At 39.2% G+C, this 25298-nt stretch overlaps 1 protein-coding gene and 1 pseudogene across 5 annotated transcripts in view; one reads left to right on the top strand and one right to left on the bottom strand.

The window, feature by feature from the left end:
• Positions 1 to 25298, top strand: part of ANKRD44 (ankyrin repeat domain 44) — a 328505-nt gene that overhangs the window by 47731 nt on the left and 255476 nt on the right. The window lies entirely within an intron of this gene.
• On the bottom strand, positions 20374 to 21929 carry LOC105747831 (eukaryotic peptide chain release factor subunit 1-like; annotated as a pseudogene).

The raw sequence follows: 25298 nt of genomic DNA, 5'->3' as shown, positions 1-25298 counted from the left end.
CCGGATGCGCAGGCTCAGTGGCCATGGCTTACGGGCCCAGCCGCTCCGTGGCATGTGGGATCTTCCCGGACAGGGGCATGAACCCGTGTCCCCTGCATCGGCAGGCAGACTCTCAACCACTCTGCCACCAGGGAAGCCCCCTTACTATTTTTAAACTGTACTTAGTAACCACCCATTTAAAAGGTCTCCTGCAATGAACACCACAGACGCATGATGAAGCATTTCTCTGTTTGGTGGGTGTCCTTCCATTAAGCATGGTGTCTGCTCTGGCTTCCATGATGTGACTGGAGGAGGTGCACTATTACTCTTCATCAGCTCTCTAGCCCTGCTTTCTCTGGCTTTCTTGTGCTGGTGGACACGTGGCAGTCTGTAGTGGGGTGGCCTCTTTGCACACTGACGGTGCTGACAACAGCAGAGCACATAACAACCTGGAGAAAAGGGAAGTTCATAGATCTGCTAAAGACTAAGCACAGGCCTGCACTTCTTCCTCTTTTTAAAATTTTTATGCTCCCAACTTATAATTTATAGATTATCAATTCCAAAACTATGAAAGTTTAAGGCAAGGCAGGTTAGATTTGTTGCTTCTTGCTAGGTAAGAAGGAATACCTAATTTCTATCCAAATAGGAGCCTGTCCGGTTACTGATTTAGTTTTACTGCCTTTGTGTCTCTTTGTTTTAAATTTTTTTAAATTAAGAATTGCTGTTGGACCAGAGGGCAGACAGCAGAAGCAAGAACTACAATCCTGCAGCCTGTGGAACAAAAACCACATCACAGAAAGATAGACAAGATGAAAAGGCAGAGGGCTATGTACCAGATGAAGGAACAAGATAAAACCCGAGAAAAACAACTAAATAAAATGGAGATAGGAAATCTTCCAGAAAAAGAATTCAGAATAATGATAGTGAAGATGATCCTGGACCTCGGAAAAAGAATGGAGGCAAAGATCGAGAAGATGCAAGGAATGTTTAACAAAGATCTAGAAGAATTAGAGAACAAAAAAACAGAGATGAACAATACAATAACTGAAATGAAAAATAGACTGGAAGGAATCAATAACAGAATAACTGAGGCAGAAGAATGGATAAGTGACCTGGAAGACAGAAAGGTGGAATTCACTGCTGCAGAACAGAATGAAGAAAAAAGAATGAAAAGAAATGAAGACAGCCTGAGAGACCTCTGGGACAACATTAAACGCAACAATATTCACATTACAGGGGTCCCAGAAGGAGAAGAGAGAGAGAAAGGACCCGAGAAAATATTTGAAGAAATTATAGTAGAAAACATCCCTAACATGGGAAAGGAAATAGCCACCCAAGTCCAGGAAGTGCAGAGAGTCCAATACAAGATAAACCCAAGGAGAAACAGGCCGAGACACATAGTAAAATTGGCAAAAATTAAAGACAAAGAAAAATTATTGAAAGCAGCAAGGGAAAAACGACAAATAGCATACAAGGGAACTCCCATAAGGTTAACAGCTGATTTCTCAGCAGAAACTCTACAAGCCAGAAGGGGAGTGGCATGACATACTTAAAGTGATGAAAGGGAAGAACCTACAACCAAGATTACTCTACCCCGCAAGGATCTCATTCAGATTCAATGGAGAAATCAAAAGTTGACAGACAAGCAAAAGCTAAGAGAATTCAGCACCACCAAACCAGCTCTACAACAAATGTTAAAGGAACTTCTCTAAGTGGGGAACACAAGAGGAGAAAAGGACCTACAAAAAGAAACCGCCCAAAGTTAAGAAAATGGTCATAGGAACATACATATCGATAATTACCTTAAACGTGAATAGATTAAATACGCCAACCAAAAGACAGGCTTGCTGAATGGATACAAAAACAAACCCATATATATATGCTGTCTACAAGAGACCCACTTCAGACCTAGAGACACATACAGACTGAAAGTAAGGGGATGGAAAAAGGTATTTCATGCAAATGGAAACCAAAAGAAAGCTGGAGTAGCAATTCTCATATAAGTTATATATATATATATATATATATATATATATATATATATATGTATGTAGTTTGCTTGAGTGCAGTGTTTTTTGTTTTCTGTACTGAATTCATTAGCATGGGTCGGTATAAAATTTAGCATAGGTCAATATGTAATTTGTAAACTAATAAGGTCTTAAAAGTGAGGAATTAAGTCTTTTAAATTTAATTATTTATTGTAAAGAGCAGAATAGCATACATAAACAGGTGCCTAAGGAAAACTTGTATTCTAATATGGAACTCTCATGAACACCTTTTTTTTTTTCTTCTAACGGTATGATAGTAGGCCATTTGATTATTTTTATGGCTTTAACTTTACAACAATGAAATATTCGTAAATTTTAAAAAGTATTTTTCTTTATTTGATGCGGGTGGGATACTGGAGAAATGAAAGGTCAAACATCTATTGAGGAATCCATACTTGTCTATATATTGTGTACTTTTATTTCAAGAACTGATTTAAAATTCCTAAAAGGATGCTATAATAAGTTATTATGCCATTTTACAGACTGAATTAAGTGAATTTCAGGGAGGTATGAAACTTGCCTAAGGCTATCCAGCTACCAAGCGGTAGAAGTGAGAATTAAATCCAGGTATACCTATAAAAAAAAATTAAAAAAAATAAAAAAAAAAAAAAGAAGGCGAGGGCAGCACCAGGGTATGGGGTTGTTAGTTTTATAGGGGTGAGTAATTTCATACGCTGATGAGTGGGAGGAGTATTCCAGCTATTTTGGGGAAGAGGTGGGGATTTCTAGGAATTGAGCCACCGCCCACTTTTTGACCTTTATGGTCATCCTTGGAACTGTCGTGGCACCTGTGGGTGTGTCGCTTAGCTTGCTGATGTGATACAATGAGTGTATACTGAGGCTCAAGGTCTAGTGGAAGTAGACTCGTCCGCCATCTTGGACCTATTTTGTTCTAATCAGTTTATGTTGTGTCCTCGGGCTATGTAATTCTTTTAAAGGTTGTGCCCTGCCCCCTTTCCTCCTGTTTCATATTGAATATATAATATTTACCAGAGTATGTTTTAATAATTAATACATGATATATTGTATAATTAATTTATATATCATATATATAATGATATCTATAGGTATTTGTTCTAATAAGTCATTAAAAATAAATGAATATTCTTTTTCTTTCATAAAAAAAAAAAAAAAAGAGGGAGAAGGAGTTGGAATCTCTAAGAAAGTATTTAAGCTCCTGTCTAGACTAGTCAGGCCTTATTATTTACTGTTCATAGTTTGAAAATAAGTCTTTTCATTTCCTCATCCTAGAAAATTTGTAAAATACCAAAAATATTTAAAAAAGAAAGTTACCTGGTAACTTAAAAATTTCCCCTTCTTCTAAAACAAAGCAAAAAATTCTAGTACCCTGCAGAAATGTGGACAGTTCACAGGTGTGTTCAAACTTTTGTGAATTCTTTATATGTTCTTTACTCATTTTTCCTTGGAAGTGTAATGTGTGATTTGAGCAAAAACTTGCTCAATAAAGAGTGTTTTATGTGTTAAAAAAAAAAAAAAAGAAATAAATGAAATAGAAACAAAGAAAACAATAGCAAAGATCAAAAAAACTAAAAGCTGGTTCTTTGAGAAGATAAACAAAATTGATAAACCATTAGCCAGACTCATCAAGAAAAAGAGGGAGAAGACCCAAATCAATTAAATTAGAAGTGAAAAAGGAGAATTTACAACAGACACTGCAGAAATACAAAGCATCCTGAGAGACTACTACAAGCAACTCTATGCCAATAAAATGGACAACCTGGAAGAAATGGACAAATTCTTAGAAAGGTATAAACTTCCAAGACTAAACCAGGAAGAAATAGAAAATATGAACAGACCAATCACAAGTAATGAAATTGAGACTGTGATTAAAACTCTTCCAACAAACAAAAGTCCAGGACCAGATGGCTTCACAGGTGAATTCTATCAAACATTTAGAGAAGAGCTAACACCCATCCTTCTCAAACTCTTCCAAAAAATTGCAGGGGAAGGAACACTCCCAAACTCATTCTATGAGGCCACCATCATGCTGATACCAAAACCAGACAAAGATACTATAGAAAAAGAAAATTACAGACCAATATCACTGATGAATATAGATGCAAAAAACCTCAACGATGCAGAAATCCTCAACAAAATAAATACTAGCAAACAGAATCCAACAACACATTAAAAGGATCATACAGTATGATCAAGTGGGATTTATCCCAGGGATGTAAGGATTCTTCAATATATGCAAATCAATCAATGTGATACACCATATTAACAAATTGAAGAAGAAAAACCATATGATCATCTCAATAGATGCAGAAAAAGCTTTTTTTAATTAATTAATTAATTTTTTAACATCTTTATTGGTGTATAATTGCTTTAGAAAAAGCTTTTGATAAAATTCAACACCCATTTATGATAAACACTCTCCAGAAAGTGAGCATAGAGGGAAACTACCTCAACATAATAGACAAACTCACAGCAAACATCATTCTCAATGGTGAAAAACTGAAAGCATTACTTCTAAGATCAGGAACAAGACAAGGATGTCCACTCTCACCAGTATTATTCAACATAGTTTTGGAAGTCCTAGTCACAGCAATCAGAGAAGAAAAAGAAGTAAAAGTAATACAGATTGGAAAAGAAGAGGTAAAACTGTCACTGTTTGCAGATGACATGATACTATACATAGAGAATCCTAAAAATGCCACCAGAAAACTTCTAGAGCTATTCAATGAATTTGGTAAAGTTGCAAGATACAAAATTAATGCATAGAAATCTCTTGCATTCCTAATCACTAATGATGAAAAATCTGAACGAGAAATTATGGAAACACTCTCATTTACCATTGCAACAAAAAGAATAAAATACCTAGGAATAAACCTACCTAGGGAAACAAAAGACCTGTATGCAGAAAACTATAAGACACTGATGAAAGAACTTAAAGATGACACCAACAGATGGAGAGATATACACCATGTTCTTGGATTGGAAGAATCAATATTGTGAAAATGACTCTACTACCCAAAGCAATCTACAGATTCAATGCAATCCCTATCAAATTACCAATGGTATTTTTTTTTACAGAACTAGAACAAATCATCTTAAAATTTGTATGGAGACACCAAAGACCCCGAATAGCCAAAGCAGTCTTGAGGGAAAAAAACGGAGCTGGAGGAATCAGACTCCCTGACTTCAGACTATACTACAAAGCTACAGTAATCAATACAGTATGGTAGTAGCACAAAAACAAAAACATAGATCAGTGGAACAAGATAGAAAGCCCAGAGATAAACCCACACACCTATGGTCAACTAATCTATGACAAAGGAGGCAAAGATATACAATGGAGGAAAGATAGTCTCTTTAGTAAGTGGTGCTGGGAAAACTGGACAGCTACATGTAGAAGAATGAAACTAGAATACTCCCTAACACCATACACAAAAATAAACTCAAAATGGATTCGAGACCTAAATGTAAGACCGGACACTATAAAACTCTTAGAGGAAAACCTAGGCAGAACACTCTTTGACATAAATCACAGCAAAATCTTTTTCAATCCACCTCCTAGAGTAATGGATTTAAAAACAAAAATAAACAAATGGGACCTAATGAAACTTCAAAGCTTTTGCACAGCAAAGGAAACCATAAACAACACGGAAAGACAATGCTCAGAATGGGAGAAAATATTTGCAAATGAATCAACGGACAAAGGATTATTCTCCAAAATATATAAACAGCTCATACAGCTCAGTATTAAAGAAACAAACAGCCCAATCCAAAAATGGGCAGAAGACCTAAATAGACATCTCTCCAAAGAAGACATACAGATGGCCAAGAATCACATGAAAAGCTGCTCAACATCACTAATTATTAGAGAAATGCAAATCAAAACTACAATGAGGTATCACCTCACACCAGTTAGAATGAGCATCATCAGAAATTCTACTAACAACAAATGCTGGAGAGGGTGTGGAGAAAAGGGAACCCTCTTGCACTGTTGGTGACAATGTAAATTGATACAGCCACTGTGGGGAACAGTATGGAGGTTCCTTAAGGAACCTAAAAAAGAATCACCATATGACTCAGCAATCCCACTACTGGGCATATACCCAGAGAAAAGCATCATTCAAAAAGAGTCATGTACCACAATGTTCATTGCAGCTCTATTTACAATAGCCAGGACATGGAAGGAACTTAAATGCCCATCGACAGAAGAATGAGTAATGAAGATGTGGTACATATATGTACAGTGGAATATTACTGAGGCATAAAAAGGAATGAAATTGGGCCATTTTAGAGACGTAGATAGACCGAGAGACTTTCATATAGAGTGAAGTAAATCAGAAAGAGAAAAACAAATATTGGATATTAACACATATATGTGGAGCCTAGAAAATGGTACAGATGAACTGGTTTGCAGAGCAGAAATTGAGACACAGATGTAGAGAACAAATGTATGGATACCAAGAGGGGAAAGCGGCGTGTGGTGGGGGTGGTGGTGTGATGAATTGGAAGATTGGGATTGACATGTATACGCTGATGTGTATAAAATGGGTGACTAATAAGAAAAAATAAGTAAACATTAAAAAAAAAAAGAATTGCTGTTTGAACAAAGGTCGCACCCACAGCAAAAGTGATTTACCTTATGATGAACAAGGTCCTGGGTTGCCTTTTCCATCACTTTAGCTCGTGTTTCCCAAAGTGCAGTTCCCTGTGGCATGCTGAGGTGAACTACTCAGAGAGCTAAGCTTCCAAATTGATGGAGTCCAGTTCCAGGAAGGTTGGCCCCCCTGACTGGACATCTCGGGGACCCAGGTGGCATTTTCACTCTACCTCTCGCCTCTGCTTCTCTCTATTTTCTTCATTTGCTGCCTTTCTGAAGACCACATTTCTTGTCTCCTCGGATTACATAGGGGGACACGTGGCTACAGCTCCAGCCAAAGAGAGAGACGTCTTGCTCTCCATCTCCTCACATTCCCTGGATGGGGAACCTCCTGGTCCCCCCCTGGGCCTTGTGGTTCGGTTAACACGGTGAGGGCCTGGGGCAGCATATTGCACAAATGGCTCTCAGGAACTTGCTTTGTGGAGGTGGTTTGTAATTGGGAAGGGGAATGTTTTGAATAAGGCAGACAATCTGATGGGTGTGCACCTCACTGGGTACACGAAGTGCTGTAATACATCTACTTCCTCCTTCTGGAGTATCCATTTTTCCTAGAGTTTTAGAAGAAACATTATTTGCTATTAAAGCAAATGCATAAATACAACAGAGACTAAGATGGAACCTATACAAGACATCTTAAGATAACCCCAAGGGAGAGTAATTTAATTTTGTATTTGGGATCTGCTCCTCTGCTGTTAGGATGCTTCAGTAGGATAGTTCAGGAAGCACCAAAATTTCTGGCTGATTACAGGCGGGAGTTGAAAGCTTAACATGAAACCATGGAGGAAGATACTGAGTGCTTTTACCTGTTTTAGTTCAATGAGGCCAGAAGATTTGCAGCCTGCGTATTATAGAATTGGATAGAGAATACTCCCACTGGGGGTGGCTGAGCTCAGAAACATTAATCTTTCAAGGAACCCCTGCTTATTAATATTGTTTCTGGAATGAGGCTGAATAATAAGACTGAGTCAGTGCAGGAGGCCACGGTTAACCCTTTTGCTTGTCGACTGTAGGACCACATAGTGTTGCCCTTGTCTGCCAAGCGTCCACCTAACATAGTGTGACTTTCTTTTTCTTGGCTACAGAAAGAAGATAAAACTCTAACCACAGGGCCTTTTCTCCACCCAGCTGAGGCTGCAGCTGAAGTGATTTTCTGTGATTTAAATACCTATGTGGAAATACGCTGGAGAGTTAGTAAAGCACTGACTTACGAAGGCTTCTGCATTAACATTCTTCTGGTTTTCAAGTGCATCCAAGTTTCTCTTTATATACATATGTGGAATATATACATATAGAATAGCTGATATTCATAGAATAATGCAGAAATCAGCATTACTGAAGGCATTAATAAACTATCCACTGTGCTTTGGGACATCTTAGAATAAGATTCTAATAATGCCTGACAGCAGAGAGAATTCAAAAGGAGCCAGTGAATAAATGGGGAATGCCACCTAGGTTTTTTACGAATCCCCTTTCATTTTCTCCTGAAACATAAAAAATAACTTCCCCATAACATTAAGGAAAAGTTTGAAAAAATAAAATTACTTACGGTTGACTACCCTCATACAAGTTGATTTAGGTTATTTATAAACAAGCAAACAAAGAAAAAACAATAACAAGCCCTTTGCAATAGGACTAAGGATTCCTGAATACTTCCTTCAGGAAGCACTATGAGGGTAAATTGGTACCAGTGTTTGTCCTGGATACCACGTGATCCTTACCTTACCTTGCAAAAAAGGGCTGAGAGTCAAAAATGTTTGTCTCTGGCCTCTGCTCTTTCTTAGGTAAAAGGTGAATTAAGAGTGTAAATTATCTTTCAAGAGCTTTTTCCAAAACACTACAGAAGTAAATGCAGATCTTTTGCTTAGCAGGATTTAAAATCAATTTAAATATTAGCCTTATGGTTCTTGTTAAGAGTTAGTTTAAAATGAGATTTTTGCAGCTGAAAGATTTGGAAACTTGGGGAATATTTTAAAAGTATAGATTATTAGGCTGCAGCCCCGCAGATTTGGGGCATGGGGCGGGAATCTATATTTTTAAAAGGTTCTCTTAGTGATTCTGGTTTGAGAATAAATATTTAGGTAACAGAAGGAGATAAGAGGCAGAGTGGTAGAGTCTAAAAAAAGTGTTTATAACAATGTGCCTTATGCTTTTACTTTTTCTTTTTGTATTGAAGTATAGTTGATTTACAATGTGTTAGTTTCAGGTGTACAGCAAAGTGGTTCATATATATATATTATATATAATATAGATATACTTTTTCAGATTCTTTTCCTTTACCGTAGGTTATTACAAGATATTGAATATAGGTCCCTGTGCTATACGTTAATCCCAAACTCCTAGTTTATCCTTCTTGCCCCTTTTTATGCCTTTTCTTTTTTGCTAAAAGATGATTGAAGAGTTTATTGTATATGTTGTTTTGAGGAGGCTTTTTTTTCCTCTTTATATACTTAAGGAAAACAAAATCTGAAAATACTGTTTTTTTTTTCCGCTAGGGGTTTGCACCTACCTAGCAATTTTGGGATAAAAGGACAAAAGAAATCTTATAAAGGCTATTATCCCATAGTGAAAGAATGATCCTTTATCTGCAGAGTGTAGTTGACAATGAAAACAAGGATTGATGTATATATGTTAATATTACTCTTAGAATTTTTGAGTGTAGTGGTCTTAATATGTATCTTGGGGAAAAAAATAAGCAGTGGAAACATTCTTGTTCATATTTTTATCACTAAGGTGGACAGTTATGCCTCAGTTGTTGAAATCTAGGAATTCTGGGAAACAAGCTGGAATTTGGGTTCACCCAAGTGTAAGTCTAGATAAACCAGTCATTTAGTCTGCATGCAGTTTGCAGAAATGAAATTAAGCCAACTTTGTTTTGGAATATGTGAATCACAACAGCACTAAAACCCAGAAAGATTAATGGGCAGAAAATAGGAACAGGTTTTTTACAGGAAGAAATACTTGCACACACGCCTATGGGGAAATGCTCCACTCCAAATCAAAGAAATGGAAGTAAAAAAGTAATGAGAAACCATTTTATGGCTACTTAATGAATACAAATATAAATAAAACAAAGCTAATGTGACCTGAGAAAATGAGTACATTCTTACATTTCTGGCAGCAATGTTAATAGCTCAGTTCTTTTTGAAGCCCATCGACAGTGGATGTAAAAAGTCATACAAATGGTCAGACCCTTTGACCTGGCCATTCCACTTGTTGGAACCTATTCTAAAGACAAACTGCTAAAGAAGAAAAAAGCTATAAGAAAAAAAACCCATTTATTGTATTGTTATTTCTGATGGTGAAAAATTAGAAGGAATGTAGGTGGCCAACAATCGAGAGATAAAATTGGAATTTTCTTTTAGCTATTCCAAATGATATTCAGGAAGACTGGAAATGAAAAATATTTGGAAGAAAGCAAAGTAAAATGTATGTGTTTATATATTGTAATAAAATATGTAAAAAGATTATCAAGAAATAAACAGTTTTATTTTATGGTGTTGGCAATATATGTGAAATTTAAAACAAAAAATTTTAGCAATAAATAAAAGATATTTTAAGAGGAGCATTCTAAAGTGGAACGCTGGAATAATTTTTCTTCCTTCTTTGCCTTAATGCAGTAAAAATGGGTGAAATAAGAGTGAAATAAGATGCCTTTTATTTGAAATTTGAGGGGTTTTAAAACTTTTCTCCTTTTAAAAAAATATTTATTTATTTATTGGCTGCGTTGGGTCTTTGTTGCTGCACGCGGGCTTTCTCTAGTTGTGGCGAGTGGGGACTACTCTTCATTGTGGTGTGCGGGCTTCTTGTTGCAGTGGCTTCTCCTGTTGTGGAGCACGGGCTCTAGGCGTGAGGGCTTCAGTAGTTGCAGCACACGGGCTCATTAGTTGCGGCACACGGGCCCTAGAGCATGCGGGCTTCAGTAGTTGCGGCGTGTGGGCTCAGTAGTTGTGGTGCATGGGCTCTAGGGTGTGTGGGCTTCAGTAGTTGTGACTCGAGGGCTCTAGAGCACAGGCTCAGTAGTTGTGGCGCACGGGCTTAGTTGCTCCGCAGCATGTGGGATCTTCCTGGACCAGGGATCGAACCCGTGTCCCCTGCACTGGCAGGTGGATTCTTAACCACTGTGCCACTGGGGAAGCCCCTAAAACTTTTCTCCTTTTACTAGCTTACCACCCCAGATGAATTTTATAGCCACCTCAGTTGTCTTTTCTGCTTTAAAATTTTTGTAGCCACCCAAACCAAGCCTTTGCTGACTGTGGGGTCAGACTGTCTAGAAATAGGATTTCAGTCCTATTTCTATTACTTACCTGGAGAAACTATATGACCACTCTGTGCTTTGGTTTCCTCATCTGGAAAATGGAGATAATAATGGCCTCCCCCTGGTAAGAACTAAATGATATAATGTATAAACAGTGCATAATAAGGTGAGTGGTACTAAAAGCATTCAATAATATAAGCTATTCTTTATCCATCTTTGGAAGTGACTCTTGATTGCCCATCCCGCTTTCTCCTTTGTTAACAGAATCCCAATTTTGTTCAGGCATCCGGCTGCAATGTGCCCAACCCCAGGGGATGAATGAAGACCTCTTAGCAGATCATGGCAATGCTATTCCCATTTGGCACAAATTCGTTTAGAAGGGGTCATGTGACTTCATTCTGGTTCAGGAGATTTACTGGAAGACTGGGGGCTTCTGGGAAAGATATTTCTCCCTTATAAAAAAGAGAGAGGTTCAGGGAGTACATACTCCTTACCTCTCCCTGCCTCCAGTGTTCCTACTTTGGACATTCTTGTGTGATGATGTGTTGTTTGGAGCTTTTGCCACCATTTTGCAATCATAAGGAGGTGGTCACCAACTACCAAAGATGCAGAGCAAAAGGATGACATCACTGAACCACTGACCTACTCAGGCTAGAACAACCTACCTCAAAAGGTTTTGCTAAGAGATATATAAATGTCCAGATTGCTTAAGCCAATTTTAGTTGTTTTTTCTGATGTTTGCAGCTGAAAACATCCCAACTGATAGATAAGTTTAACTGTCATTGTCTAGTGTAGTGATTTTAAAGTTATGCCACCAAAAGAAATTGTTTTTCATGAGTAGATTAAAATTTCTGAAATAAGTCAGCATTCTCCTATTAGTGTTTTATTGTAGGTACAGATTTTCATTATGGAAAGAATACTTTTAGAATTTAACCTTAGTTAATACCTATTGTATATTTTGGGCCTAGAAACATCTTTGAAAACTACTTTGATAATAAAAGTGAAATGTATGGGGACTTGTATGCTTTTAATTATCCACATGAAAAATATCCTCAAAATAAATACTGTAGTGATGTAGACATTTTGGTGAGAATGAATGTAAACCTGTAACTCGACAATTGATGATCCAGCTGCAGCTGTGATAGGATTATGGCTTAAATATTTTGAATATCTGTTTAAAAATAAACTTTAGTGCAGCTGATGAAGAGATTATGTGTTTTAATGGTTGTGTTTGCTTAAATTACATATCTAAAACAAATAGGAAGTTGTGTTTTCCCTTTGCTCTGTCATAAAAACTTTTTTTGTTTCCCAACATACTGTTTGAATAAAAGTATGCTGGTGGCCACTTGATTATTCCACACATAGAGCAAAATTGGGAAGTTCTTCCTCTTTCATAATGTGAATCTTGTCCTCTTTTAAGAAGGTTAAATTGATAAAAATTGTCAAGTATGTTTTCTATTGGGATTTTTATAATCAAAGTGAGTTTTAGACCACATTTTTCTTACATATTATGTAATTTTCAAGAATAATAAACTTTCTCCTTGTATAACTAAAAATGTTAGTTCTCCCTAAGCAAAAATTTTCTCAATTCCAGCACCCCTCCCGTCATTCCTCAAAGTACATATACATCAGTACTTCCCTCCACGTGGACACCACATGCTCTCTCTGCTTTGAGTTCCTTTTCATCATCCCAGAGATCCTTCTTCATTTGTAGCAAAGATCTGCTCCCATAATATTCCACCATTGCCAATTGGTCCCTGTGTTCGTCATGGTTCTCCAGAGAAACAGAACCAATGGGAGATAGATATATATATGTATATATATATATCACACACACTATTTTTTTAATATATATAAAAATTATCTATATATATATGATCTGTCTATCTATATGGCATTTTTAATAAGGAATTGGTTCACATGATTATGGAAAGTCCAAAATCTGCAATGTGGGCCAGCAGCCTGTATACCCAGGGGAGCTAATGCAGCTCTCACTGGAATGGCTGCAGCTCCAGTCCCAAGGTAGTCTGCTGGAGAATTGCCCCTTGCTTGGGGAGGCTGGTCTTTCTGCTCTATTCAGGCCTTCAGCTGATTGGATGCGGCCCACCAGCATTATGGAGGGCAATCTGCTTTACCCAGAGTTCACCCATTTAAACATTAATCTCATCCAAACACACCCTCCAAGTTGACACATAAAATTAACCATCACAGTTCCCCTCCCATCCCCCTCCCCAGGTTGAAGGTAATGAGGCTCTGCTCTCTGCTCTTACTGCAGCATTGGGTAGGAAGCCAGGAGGGACAAGTGTGGATGTTGCTACTTTCTTCTTTTCTGCTTCTGGGTTGTTCAGGTATTTTGGGGAGCAGGGAGGAGGAGGGGGGACAAGGAGGAGGAAGGGACCCTGTCCAGAACCATTACTTAGCATGTACAGTTGATGGAGCCAATGTCTTAAGCCCGCAGAAACCTGTTGCCAGCCGTTTCCTGGTTCTTCTTGGGTGCCTCTGCTCCTCAGCTTGGACTCTTGTACTAAGTTGGGCAGAACCTTTCTTTATCATGGAAGAGGCTGTATATAGAGGGAAGGGTCTGTTAGAAAATAACTGCTCTTCACACCTGGGACCCTCAGGCTGGACTTGAAGAGAGAAGACTTGGTCTCTTGTCTTTTGTGTGGTTTTGGGTACATTACTCATCATCTTTGCACTCAGTTTCCTCCTCTGCCAAATGGGGAGAATAATAAGGCCTCAGAACGTTGCCATGGGGATGATGTCAGAGGTTATGTGTAAGTGGTTTGTATCCTGTGAAGTACTGTATGAATTAAGTTTGGGTTTTTAGTTTATCCTACTTGTTGGCACCAAGCAAAACCTAATTTATATAAAGCAATCGATTTTGCTCTAGGTACTCAGGATTATTGCCAGTATGATTGCCCTATGATAGATTTGATAAATTTTCTTTCAAGGAACAAAAGGGTGTATTGTAAGGAGTTTGTTTCCTGGATTGGGGACCCATATTCAACAACCATGCCCCACCCTAGTGTGGCTTGTAACACGTCTGGGTGTAGATCTGTTACCGCTGCCTTGCTTGGAAGCCCTTGCTGACAGTGAGGAGATGAATAATTAACCTAACACGTTCTTGTGCAATTTCTTTGTTGCCTGGTGTCATGTTCAAAGATTAGATTTCCTGGGAAGACGCTGAAACAATTTTTTCCCCGTGACATTGAAAATAAGGAGCATGTTTGAATGAAATAAAAACTGACTGATCATTCATTAGCTTGGACATTTCATTCAATCAACACGAATTCATCACGGGGACTGCATCGTGCTGTGCCAGGTAGTAAGGAAGAAACGAAAGGGAAGAGATGGAAATAAGACTGGAAAGATACGGAGATGCTTGATGGCGAGGCCGGAGAGTTTGGATTTTATTTTGTTGGTGTTAAAACATGGGGGTTGTGAGTGTTTTGCTGTATCCTAGCTGTGTAATTTTGGGTAAATTATGAAACTACTCTGTGCCTCAATTTCTTCGTCTGTGAAATGGAAAGAATGAGAATATAGCTCATAGCACTGTAGTGAGGATGAAATGAGATAATGCACGAAAAGCCCTTAGCATAGTGCCTGACCCTGGGGAGCTGCTGTAGGCGTTCGAGCTCTAGAAAATATGTGTCGGGAAGCAAATCTGGCAGCAGCATGAGGGTAAGGTGCTACAATGGGAAGGGCTGACAAGGGTGGTGATGGGGAGACTGTTACAGTAAAAGCGGGATACTTGGCAGCACCAGGGGCCCAGGAATTCAAGCTCCCTTTGTAGGCTGGCTGGGCGGAATGGTTTAAGAATGTAGGAATGGTTTATGTGCGGCAGGGCATACTTATTCGTGGCCTTATAACTGGACTTCATATTTTGCCTGTTCTCTTCCTTCCTTTTCCTTCCTCAGAGCCTGGCCTTCATCAGGGCTCATGTGGCTGCATTGTGTTCACGTTCCTGATGTCATTTTCTGGTTTGGGGACAGAACCAAACAGTAGGAATGGAGCATTGGGGGAGAATCCAAAATACTCCTCCCTTTTCCCATTTTTTCCCCTGTGTTTTCTATTTCCATTTCAATGAGATAAAAGAGGTTGCATGATCATCTGAGTGCCATATTAGGGAATATATTTTATTTCTCTTGCCTTCCTAGTTTTTAAGATGTTCCTGGAGGAATTTAGGTACAACTTTGATTTGAATGGCCTCGATGCTTTTAATTTTTCCTGAACGGGAAGACATTCCCGTGTCCTTAGGAGTCACAGTCAGTTGTGATGCTCCAGCTGCCTCCTGACTCGAGTGATGAGTACAGAATCGTCGTGCTGATTCTCATGGGGCGGCCCAGCAACTGCTACCACTGTTACGAAAAATAACTCCACAAACAACTTTGCTCTCAAGTTTCCTCTTCCCCTTGACCTGATAAAAAACTATAGCAAACAGCCTCTTTATTTTGTAAGGTAAATGAGCACCCTTGAGTTAATCTGTTTTGTAATTGGACATTTCCATAGATTTTCTTAAAACAAGCAGTGTGTGTAGCCAACCTGTGGGTAGCCAGCCTTCAAGATTGGCTACCCACAGACTTACCCACCTATCCATGTATTTTTACCAGGAATGGAGTGATCAATCATCTTGATAGAGCAGGGGGTTAGCTGAAGAGATAATGTGCGTCACTGCTTGAGATGTGGAGGTGGCTTTCTTTAAAAAATTGTCAAGCCAAAACTTTGTTGAGGGTAGAAAGCAAATAGTAAATAGTCTCTGTACATGTTGTCATTTCCCCCATTTTCTGTTTTTCTATCTCCTCAGCAACCGTTTCAATTAACATAAGAGACACACACGGTATTCTTTCCCACCTCTATCCTGACATATGCCTGGTGGCAATGAATAGAAATGCTTATTAGCAAATAATATTAGAAGCGTTCTAAATTCTTCAGAAAGACGGGAGTAAATAAAAATTACTGCCCGCTGCTTAGATACTGACCAATCTGAGGCTGACACATTCTTCTTATCTGCTAAATTAGTAAGAGAGTGGGAAGCAATTTTCTCCTAATGCTATTGTATCCCTTGATGTACAGATTTATCTCAATTTTCCCATTATACCATGGGTAGTTGCTTAAGAGAGTTGTGCCCAAGCATTTAAACAATTACCCTGTTTTTTAATGTGGCTGCTGACATGAGCTATTAAGAAACTTGAAACTTTAACAGCAGCTGCTTCCTTTGTCATTTATAGCCACCTAAGTTTTCTTGAATTTCTTTTCATTTTTAAGATGTGGCTCCCATGTGTGAGAAGCATTTGGTTATTTTGATATTTTTGCCTTGGAGTATACAATGTCAATGACTGTTCGCTAACTTTTATACATAGATCATTTCATGTCTGTGTTCGTGGGTGACATAACAATAGTTCTGTGCCTATTCATAGTGCTGTTTGATTTCTTAACTCCCTTGTTTTGGGCCCACAAATATTTCCTCTTTGTATGTTTTCTGGGCCTTCATTTATTTGTTTTAACAAGTGAGTTTTAGGAAGCCCCAACTAGCTTGAACTTATTAACATTGATTCAATTAACACAAAATTTAGAGTTTAGGCCCAAGTTTCTCTTACTTACAAAACAATTTTTTTTTCTTTTTTTCGGTCTTAAAAAGAAGTTGTACTTCTGAGGCACTGGATTCCTTGTTTCTTAGGCTCTCTAGGAATCCTTTTTTTTTTTTTTTTGTGGTACACGGGCCTCTCACTGTTGTGGCCTCTCCCGTTGTGGAGCACAGGCTCAGAGGCCGTGGCTCACGGGCCCAGCCGCTCCGCGGCATGTGGGATCTTCCTGGACCAGGGCACGAACCCACGTCCCCTGCATCGGCAGGTGGACTCTCAACCACTGCGCCACCAGGGAAGCCCTCTAGGAATCCTTTTGAGCTAGTCTTACAGACTTTCTTGCTGCTGTTGACATCGTAAGACAAATTCAGTAGCGTGAACTAGAAACACATTGCATATTTAGTGAATATATGTGTGTAGTAAATACTCAAAAATGGTAGACTTAGTTTATTTTTGTTTTGCTGTGGTTTGATTTGTGGAAATTTATTCCTCTAAATGGCTTTTCTAGTATGGTGGTGTGGGTCCACTTTATTCATTGGAATTCTTGCTCAGTGAAATTGAAGGAAATCTCAGCACTTTCTAGAAACTCTGTTCCAGCAGAGCTGTAATTAGAGCAGGGCAATATTATTTCCCTGAGCAAATAAGTTTGCTGCTTATTTGGCTAGTCACAAAATTTAGGCCTCTTTATTCAGGTCTCGAAGCAAAGGAACTTGTACCTATTTGTGGCCCTTCCATGTGTGATTAACCTGGTGGACTGAGAATTTCCACACTGGGGCTTCCAGCTGACATAATTTCCCTGGGTTCCTCCCGTTTGAGTTGTAGAGAGACTACACAGAGGTTTTCTGGTCTCATCGTGGGAGATGACATAAATAGAAGCATGTCCTTTGTCTCCCTTGATGGGTGAATCAAGTCCCAAAGTCTGCCTACATTGGAGTGTCCTGTTGACCATTCTTGACCTTCCCCCTAGCTGAGAGGAAGGGGGTCATTCCCAGAACTGTCTGAAAACATTCCATGGGAAGAATAGCCTGGAGGGGTTAGAAGAAGAGTTCTTTTCTTCATGGTGAACCTGGAGAGGTGGCTTTGCTAGTTTAACCTAGTCACTGTGGTTGTAACTGGGGACAGAAACGCCTTAACAAGTAAGTGGTTTGTAGAATTGCTGAAGATGGACTTTGATGCCTGGCTCCTCCTGTCTCTTTTGCTAAACGTGGCATAACTGGAAACGTAGGAAGCCTTAGGACCAAGCATACTGAAATTGTTTTCTTTTGGCCAGAATTAGAATTTGGTTTTACTTTTCTGGATAGTCCAGGTTACCATGATTATCAAACTGAAAATAAGACAAAGCAACAGATCATATCATAAAATATTTGCTACGTAGGTCTGTTATAACTTTAGTTACTCTATGCTAATTTTTCTCTTTCTAATTTTATAAATAGTATTAGATTTATTTAGATAATAACCTGCTAAAATAACTAATCATGAAGAAGGACATGCTTTCATGGAATTCTCCAAGAATAATCACGTATTTCCCAGTATGTAATAAGCATTTAATAACTTGATGAAAGAATGAATGATAGAGTTTAAGGGTCTATTGATAACGTTTTATTTCCAATTCAAGTTTTTATATATAGGGTACTGTTACAAAATAAATCAAGAGGTTATATTTAAAGGAGATCTTTTAAATGATTAGGGGGAAAAAGCACAGTAGCATAAATGTATATTTTTATATTGATATTGTACAAGTATTTTTATTATGTTTGCAGGCTTTAGTTTATTTATTAGCTCATAGTGGGAAGACCTTTGAAGAGTTTCTTTTCGTCTTTCAGGCTACTGGAACTATGTAGTGAATCATCAAAATAAATTCTTCCTTTTTATTACTCCTACATTAGAACCTGGCATACTGGAGGTATACAGTAAATCTTGAAGAACAATAAGCACCTCTGTTTCTTAAAAGAAAGAAAAAAAATCTCCCTTTCAGTTACTTCTGATTTTTAAAAATATTAAAACAATATAGATTCAAATGTTAGTTTTTCTTTCTCATCCTTAACTTTTTTCAGATTGTAAAAGCAATAGCAATTCATGATAGAGAATTTAGAGATACAGAGAATTAAAATTACCTGTAAACTTTATTACCCAGAGACAGCCCTGTTTAATCTTGATACATTTCTTTCCATTCTAGTATGTTGCCATGTATATTCTACAGAGCATTTGCCATATAAGATGAACAAGAGTTGAAGTAGAAGATCTGTCTACTGTGCCCCTCTTGGAGATCCATAATGCATATTGGCAATATTAAAGGCTCTGAGAAGGTCTGCAGGAAAGAAACCTTTCAGTTAGTGTTTCCTAAGCGTATTTGACTCCTAGCACTGTGTGTGTTTGTGTGCGTGCGGGCGCATGTGTAATGCCTATTGGCATCTTCACACATTGACAGATTTAATTCTATTTTCCTTTTCTCCTTTTAAGTCATGAGCTTTTCTGACAGACTTCCCTGGCAATGGGAAATTCTCCTCTAATTTTTCAGACCTGATGTCTTGGTACACCTCAGAAACAGGACCGAGATTCAGAAAGAGAAAATTTGTCCTGGAAAGGAGGAGTAATCTTCAAATGCATGACCATTGTGGGCTGTATAACATGATTTTGCATACCTCCAGTCCAAAAAATCAAATTTATTCATGGTCAAGAGGATGTTTCTGAGTCTTTGCCAGCTGTGGATTATGTATCTGGGGAAAGCTGATGGAGAGGGCTTTGATCACAGGCGGGCTTGTTGTAGAATTTCCTGACTGCAAAGAGCAGACAGTTACTTTTAAGAGAGGATGGGTGTGTGTTAGGGTGGGCTGGAGAATGGGCCAGAAAATTGTGAGGTTTGGTTATTATGCAGTATACCATGTCCTCGGATCTGTCTTTCTGAGATGACTTATCTGCAGTAAAACATTACCACATGCTGCTGTGGTTAATCAAAAAAACTTACTTTAAGACTGCTGTAGCCACACTAAATCTAAACTGGGCACAAAGCGTTGTTTCTCTCAGAGAAGGACTCGCTGGAAACAAGTGAGGTCGAATCTAGCAATTTTGTAAAGGTTTCCTTTACGCTTCTAGCAACTGTCACTGGTGTCACTAACGTGCCGTTTTTAGAACAGTTTCGGGGATTCCCATCTTGCTTCTTGCCCAGCTCTTCCTCTTAATTTCTGAAATACCTCGAGTTTAGTAGTTGAAGTCTGACCAACTTTTTTTTTGCGATACGCGGGCCTCTCACTGCTGTGGCCTCTCCCGTTGCGGAGCACAGGCTCCGGATGCGCAGGCTCAGCGGCCGTGGCTCACGGGCCCAGCCGCTCCTCGGCATGTGGGATCTTCCCAGACCAGGGCACTAACCCGCGTCCCCTGCATCGGCAGGCAGACTCTCAACCACTGTGCCACCAGGGAAGCCCTCTTTTTTTTTTTTTAAGAAGGTACCAATCTGGTTTGACTTACCTCTTGAGTATATTTTTCTATGTAAGTTTTATTCCATAATTAACAATTCAACCATTGGTATTTTAGGAAATGCAGAAGTCATATGACCCCAAATGCATATATTATAAGGGAGTGTGTTTGAGAGATTAGCAGAAAAATGAAAAGCCCCTCTTCTGACTGAAAACCCACATTGAAGCCATTTGAGAAGAATTAGACTGATTGTATTTGGTATTTTTTTCTCCAATATTCACCACATATATTTCCTCTTATGCAGTCTAATCTGAGGATGCCATGTAAATGGGTCACTGTGAAATGCAGCAATTTAATTTTTCTCCAATCGAACGATCTCATTTCTATTAACTTTTGAAGGTTTACAGCAGTGAAAGTATTTTTGCTTCTATGTATGAAGTTTAAAAACATCATTTTTTTTTCATAAAATACAAGAGCAGCCAATTTCACTGTCGAATAAAAATAAAAACTAGGATTTAAAAATTAGCCCAAAGTGGCATTTAGGAACTTAGCTGTAGGCTGCTGTGCTGATACCATGACAAACCAAAGTATAGGGTTGGGTCAGGTTTTGTTTCAGTTTTCTTTTCAATATCCAGTGCTCGTGGATTAAGTTCTAGAAATGTTCCAATTGTAAGGCAGGGATCTGTTTGGATTCCATCATGGGTATGTTCCTTGGGTTGGATGCTGGAGGGTGAGGCACGTTTCGCCAGACCCATGTCAACTACCTAGTAATCATCAAAGTCAAAAAATTCATTGTCTCCTCCTTGGTATTCCATTCCCTGGAAATCTGCTCGGTACTGCAAGATACCTCCAATTGCACCAAATCCTTTCACAAACTGGGATCCTTCTTGTGCCTTATCTGCGACAATTTCCAACATAGCTCCAATTTTTTTTTTATAGTTGTCAGCAAACCATTCCAACAGGGGCATCATGCTCATGTTCTTGTCGTGTCTGTCTGTAAAATGAGATTTATCCTTCTCTTTCTCTGGAGTTGATAGAAAATTTTGTCCTCTTCTGTGCTTTGCCAATGAGCAACATCTCTCTGGCTGACGTCATCAAAGTATCGCTCTATTAATTTCTTCTCTTGAATGAGCTTCACGTTGGAGAGGACTTCAGTAGATATCTCAATACCTTGGTTGAATCCACTTTTACCACCGTAGGATGTATCAACTAATTTAAAAACTTTTGATTGTAACCTCTGATCAAACATACCAGATAGACTTCGTTCAGTTTTAGTCAGCTGATCCAGCTAAAGCGAGACCAGTCACATTCACTTTGTCCCCAGAAATAAACAGCTGCCCCGCAGTCTGAGCTACTTTCCAGATAGAGTTAGGTCACTTCCCATTCTTAAATGGGCAAGATGCAGGCTGGTTGACCTCTTCCACCATGTTTCTTTGGGAGAGCCACAGTGAATTTGTGCAGGACTTCTCTTGTATTTCCTTGGAGTGTGCCAAAAAGTCACCACTACCATCTGTTACAATGATGCCAGCTGGCTGTCTTCTGGAAGCAGTGCTGTAAGAGCCTCTGGATGGAATTGGTTGTCCCACAAATACAGTGACGTTATCAATTGGTTTGAAAGGTTCAAAGTCAATGTTGACTTTCTTTTCCTTTCCCTCTTCTGTTACAGTTGTAGCACGGTAAACTACCAGGCCATTTGGATGTACTTCGTTATAAAACTTGAGTCTTTGTTGTACAGATGTAATGGCTCCCAGGACTGAAAGGCGGTTTGCTAGTAACTTAAAGTAACTTAAAGTTTGCTAGTAACTTAAGGTAACTTAAAGTAACTTAAAGTTCCAAACTCCTCTGCTAACATTTTTGCCACTCTTGAAATCTGGTCTTTGGGAGGGACGGTCAGTGATATCATGCCTGTGCCTTTGCTGCGGGCGGCCTCCAAGCTCTTAATGAGCTTCTTACCCTTCCAGATCTCCATGTTCCTGTCGGCAGCGCTGGGGTCATCTGCTGTGTTCTCGCTGCCGTCTCCCTCAGGGCCCACTCTTTGGTGGCACTTGTTTGTTCATATCAAGGCTCGAATTACATTCCGTTGTTGGGCATACAGGTTTCTTTCTCCCGTTTGGTCGGTCTTACTTGCTTAAATGACATTCATTTGAGGAGGGACCTGCTGTTACCAGGAACAGCAGACGAGATCCTCTCAAATATTTTTGCAATTTGTGGCAGAAACTACTGATTGTCTCCCAGTATCCAGCCTTCCTTTCTTTGTTATTAATATAAACTTCTTCTAGAATACAGACTATATTTTCTAGCTTCCCTTGCCTCTAGGTATGGCTGTATGACTGCATTCTGACTAAAGGACTTATGTGTGAAATTTCTAGAAAGGGGGAAGCCTTTTTACCTCTTTCTTTCTTACTGATGCCTAGAATTGGATGGGATGGCTGGACTTGAGCAGCCTTGGTGGATCATGAAGTAGAAGCATGAAGTAGATGCTAAGGAGAGTTTTGCAGCAAGATAGATGGAACCTGGGTCTTCTCATTGCAGATCACTGTAGCAGTCCTGGGTAACTTCGTATTTAGACCTTGTTTACAGTGAGGGAGAAATATGCATCTATCTTGTTTAAGCCACTGCTGTTTGGGATTTTCTGAACTACACTGCTGAACCTAATCTATCATATTATGCTATCCTTAGGACTAAACCAGTTCTTTGTCAGGGTCATGACCATAGCATAGATCAAGATAAACTAAATTCGCCAAGAAGAATCTACTTACTAGCACTATGTCAAGCTGATTGATCAGACAGTTTTCAGAACACTATTGTCTTCACTTCATCGTTATTTGGCCTGACCATTTATATGGCAGGGTGTCAGGACATGATGGGGTTTGCTTACTAAATTCATTCAGCAAATTGAGTGCCTACTATATTCCAGGCATTGCGTTAGGCTCCAAGAATCCAGTGAAAGCAAAACAGCCATAGTCTCTGTTCTGACAGGGCTTAGAGTCTGGTGTAGAAAGATGGATATTAGTCAAATAACACACACAGTTACATAATTACTCTGCAGACTGATAAGTGCTCTGAGGGAAAAGCACAGGAAGCTGCAAGAACCTATGTAACAGGGGCATCTCATCTAGATGGGACAGTGGTAGGGTGGGGAGGGAAGGGTGTTTTGGACAAGGGCCTTTTGAATTGAGATCTGGAAGGTGAATTGGATTTAACTAGGTGAGGAAGAGTGTATAGAATGTTCTAGACAGAGGGAATTGTGCAGAAGCTGTGAGAAGGGAGAGGGCTGATGCATTTCAGGAGTGGAAGGGAAGCCACTGCATTCCCGTGCATTACTGGTGCACAGTAAATAAGGGAAAACGGCGGGAATAAACTAAGCTTATTTGGTAAGGATGTCACTTTTGTAAGGAATTAAGTATTATCTTTTATTACAATATTATTGTAGAGGATCTGATCACTTAATTCCAAATCTATCACAAGATAGATAAAACAATCAGACCTTTTGTATCTTTGGAGGTGATGCTCTGGGACATGTAATTAAGCTCCAGGTTTTTCTGCATGATTCTCTTTTGCAGTGATTTATATATTGTTTATCAACTGTCATTTAGACATTTGCACAGGTGGACAGTAGACACAAACAGAGCCAGCATTAAAGACATCACACCCATTGACGCTTCTAATGAGAACACTAATGCTGTGAGATATTTTTAATGAGCATAGGCTCCCTTGAATAGAGCTTCATTCCTAAAAAAAAAAGGGAGAGGACCAGAGTGGCTTGAATGCAAGTGAGTTGATAAGTCTCGTTTTTTGAGAAAAATATTGCTGAAATGGTACCCACCCCCTTTTTTTTTTTTGCGGTATGCGGGCCTCTCACTGTTGTGGCTTCTCCCATTGCCGAGGCCCTCTCTGGATGCGCAGGCCCAGCGGCCATGGCTCACAGGCCCAGCTGCTCCACGGCATGTGGGATCTTCCCGGACCGGGGCACGAACCCGTGTCCCCTGAATCGGCAGGCGGACTCTCAAACACTGCGCCACCAGGGAAGCCCTGAAATGGTACCTTTTAAGTTAATGCTACTGAAAGTAAAAACAGCAGAGGCAGGAAAATATTTGTTTTCCAAACACATTTTATTTATAGGTTGGTGAGTTCTTAGAAAAGATGATTTAATAATTGATCCCTTCTTTGTTTTGAACAAATATAGTGTTTGGTGCCTTTCTTAAGCGCCGTAACTAGTACTGAAACATTCAAGAGTGCAGTACTATATGAGAACAAAGGTCTATTCTTAGGGGAAAAAATCAGCTATTATATGAGACTCACAATCGATGGCAAGCAACTTAAAGAAGTCGAATTTGCTCCAAAAATGAGTCTATGCTGCCTCTCATCAGCTCAGTTCTACACTGTTGCCATCTTTGCTGCTGCCAAGCCATCAAAGAACACTTTGTTTTGCCTATTTCCTTGGCTTCTAGTGAGAGACAGTCAGTAATGTCTTGCTTCTCTCTATTTTCCCTCTAGTATTTCTGAATGCTGCTATGCCTTTGCTGCTTCTGTAAGTCGTTTTAATTACAGTATAGTGTATTTCTTCTTACCATGTGCTCTGTACAAACTTGGACTTGATGTGGTACAGCAGTTCTCTTTTTCTCATAGCTACTGTAAAATTTCTTCCTTCCTTCCTTCCTTCCCTCCTTCCCTCCTTCCTTCCTTCCTTCCTTCCTTCCTTCCTTCCTTCCTTCCTTCCTTCCTTCCTTCCTTTCTCTCTCTCTCTCCCCCCTCCCTCCCTCCCCCTCTTTCTCTCTTTCCTTTCTTCTTTCTTTCTTTCTTTCTTTCTTTCTTTCTTTCTTTCTTTCTTTCTTTTTCCTTCCTTCCTTCCTTCCTTCCTTCCTTCCCTCCTTTATTTTTTTAGTCATTTGTTGAGGGGAGATATTGGCAGTTTGGGGCTTAGATCGAGGCTACCTTTGTGATGAATGGAGAAAGAAAATTGAAACTTATTTAAAAGCTCCATTAAAGGGATACATAGATAGACAACACTTCTGTCCATAGAGTTGAAGGAAACGACTAGGCCCTGTGCATGATAAGGCTCAACACTGTAAGAATCAGCGAACACAAGAAATCTTTTGTAATATCCTCTTTTTATTGGCCTACAGAAATATTTTTTGCATATGTTCTCCTGTTGCTCCTTTTTTTCAATGTGTTCAGGCTCTACTATTGATTAGCTGGGGAGGTGGGTTCAGTTGTTCAGATACTTGTGAACGCTTTCAAGGTAAGAACGATGTGTCTTCTTAGTCTGCTCTTAACTTAGGCAACAGACACATAGTAGATGCTTAGTGATGGTTTTTGAATGTATTTACATGCAGTCAGCCTTCAGGAGAGGAAAAGTGCCTACAACTTAAATTCTGATCCCG

Source organism: Orcinus orca, chromosome 7 (assembly GCF_937001465.1).
Source record: "Orcinus orca chromosome 7, mOrcOrc1.1, whole genome shotgun sequence".
Classification (NCBI taxonomy): domain Eukaryota; kingdom Metazoa; phylum Chordata; class Mammalia; order Artiodactyla; family Delphinidae; genus Orcinus; species Orcinus orca.
The sequence above is the reverse complement of the archived record's forward strand: the minus strand, read 5'-3'. Positions and strand labels throughout refer to the sequence as shown.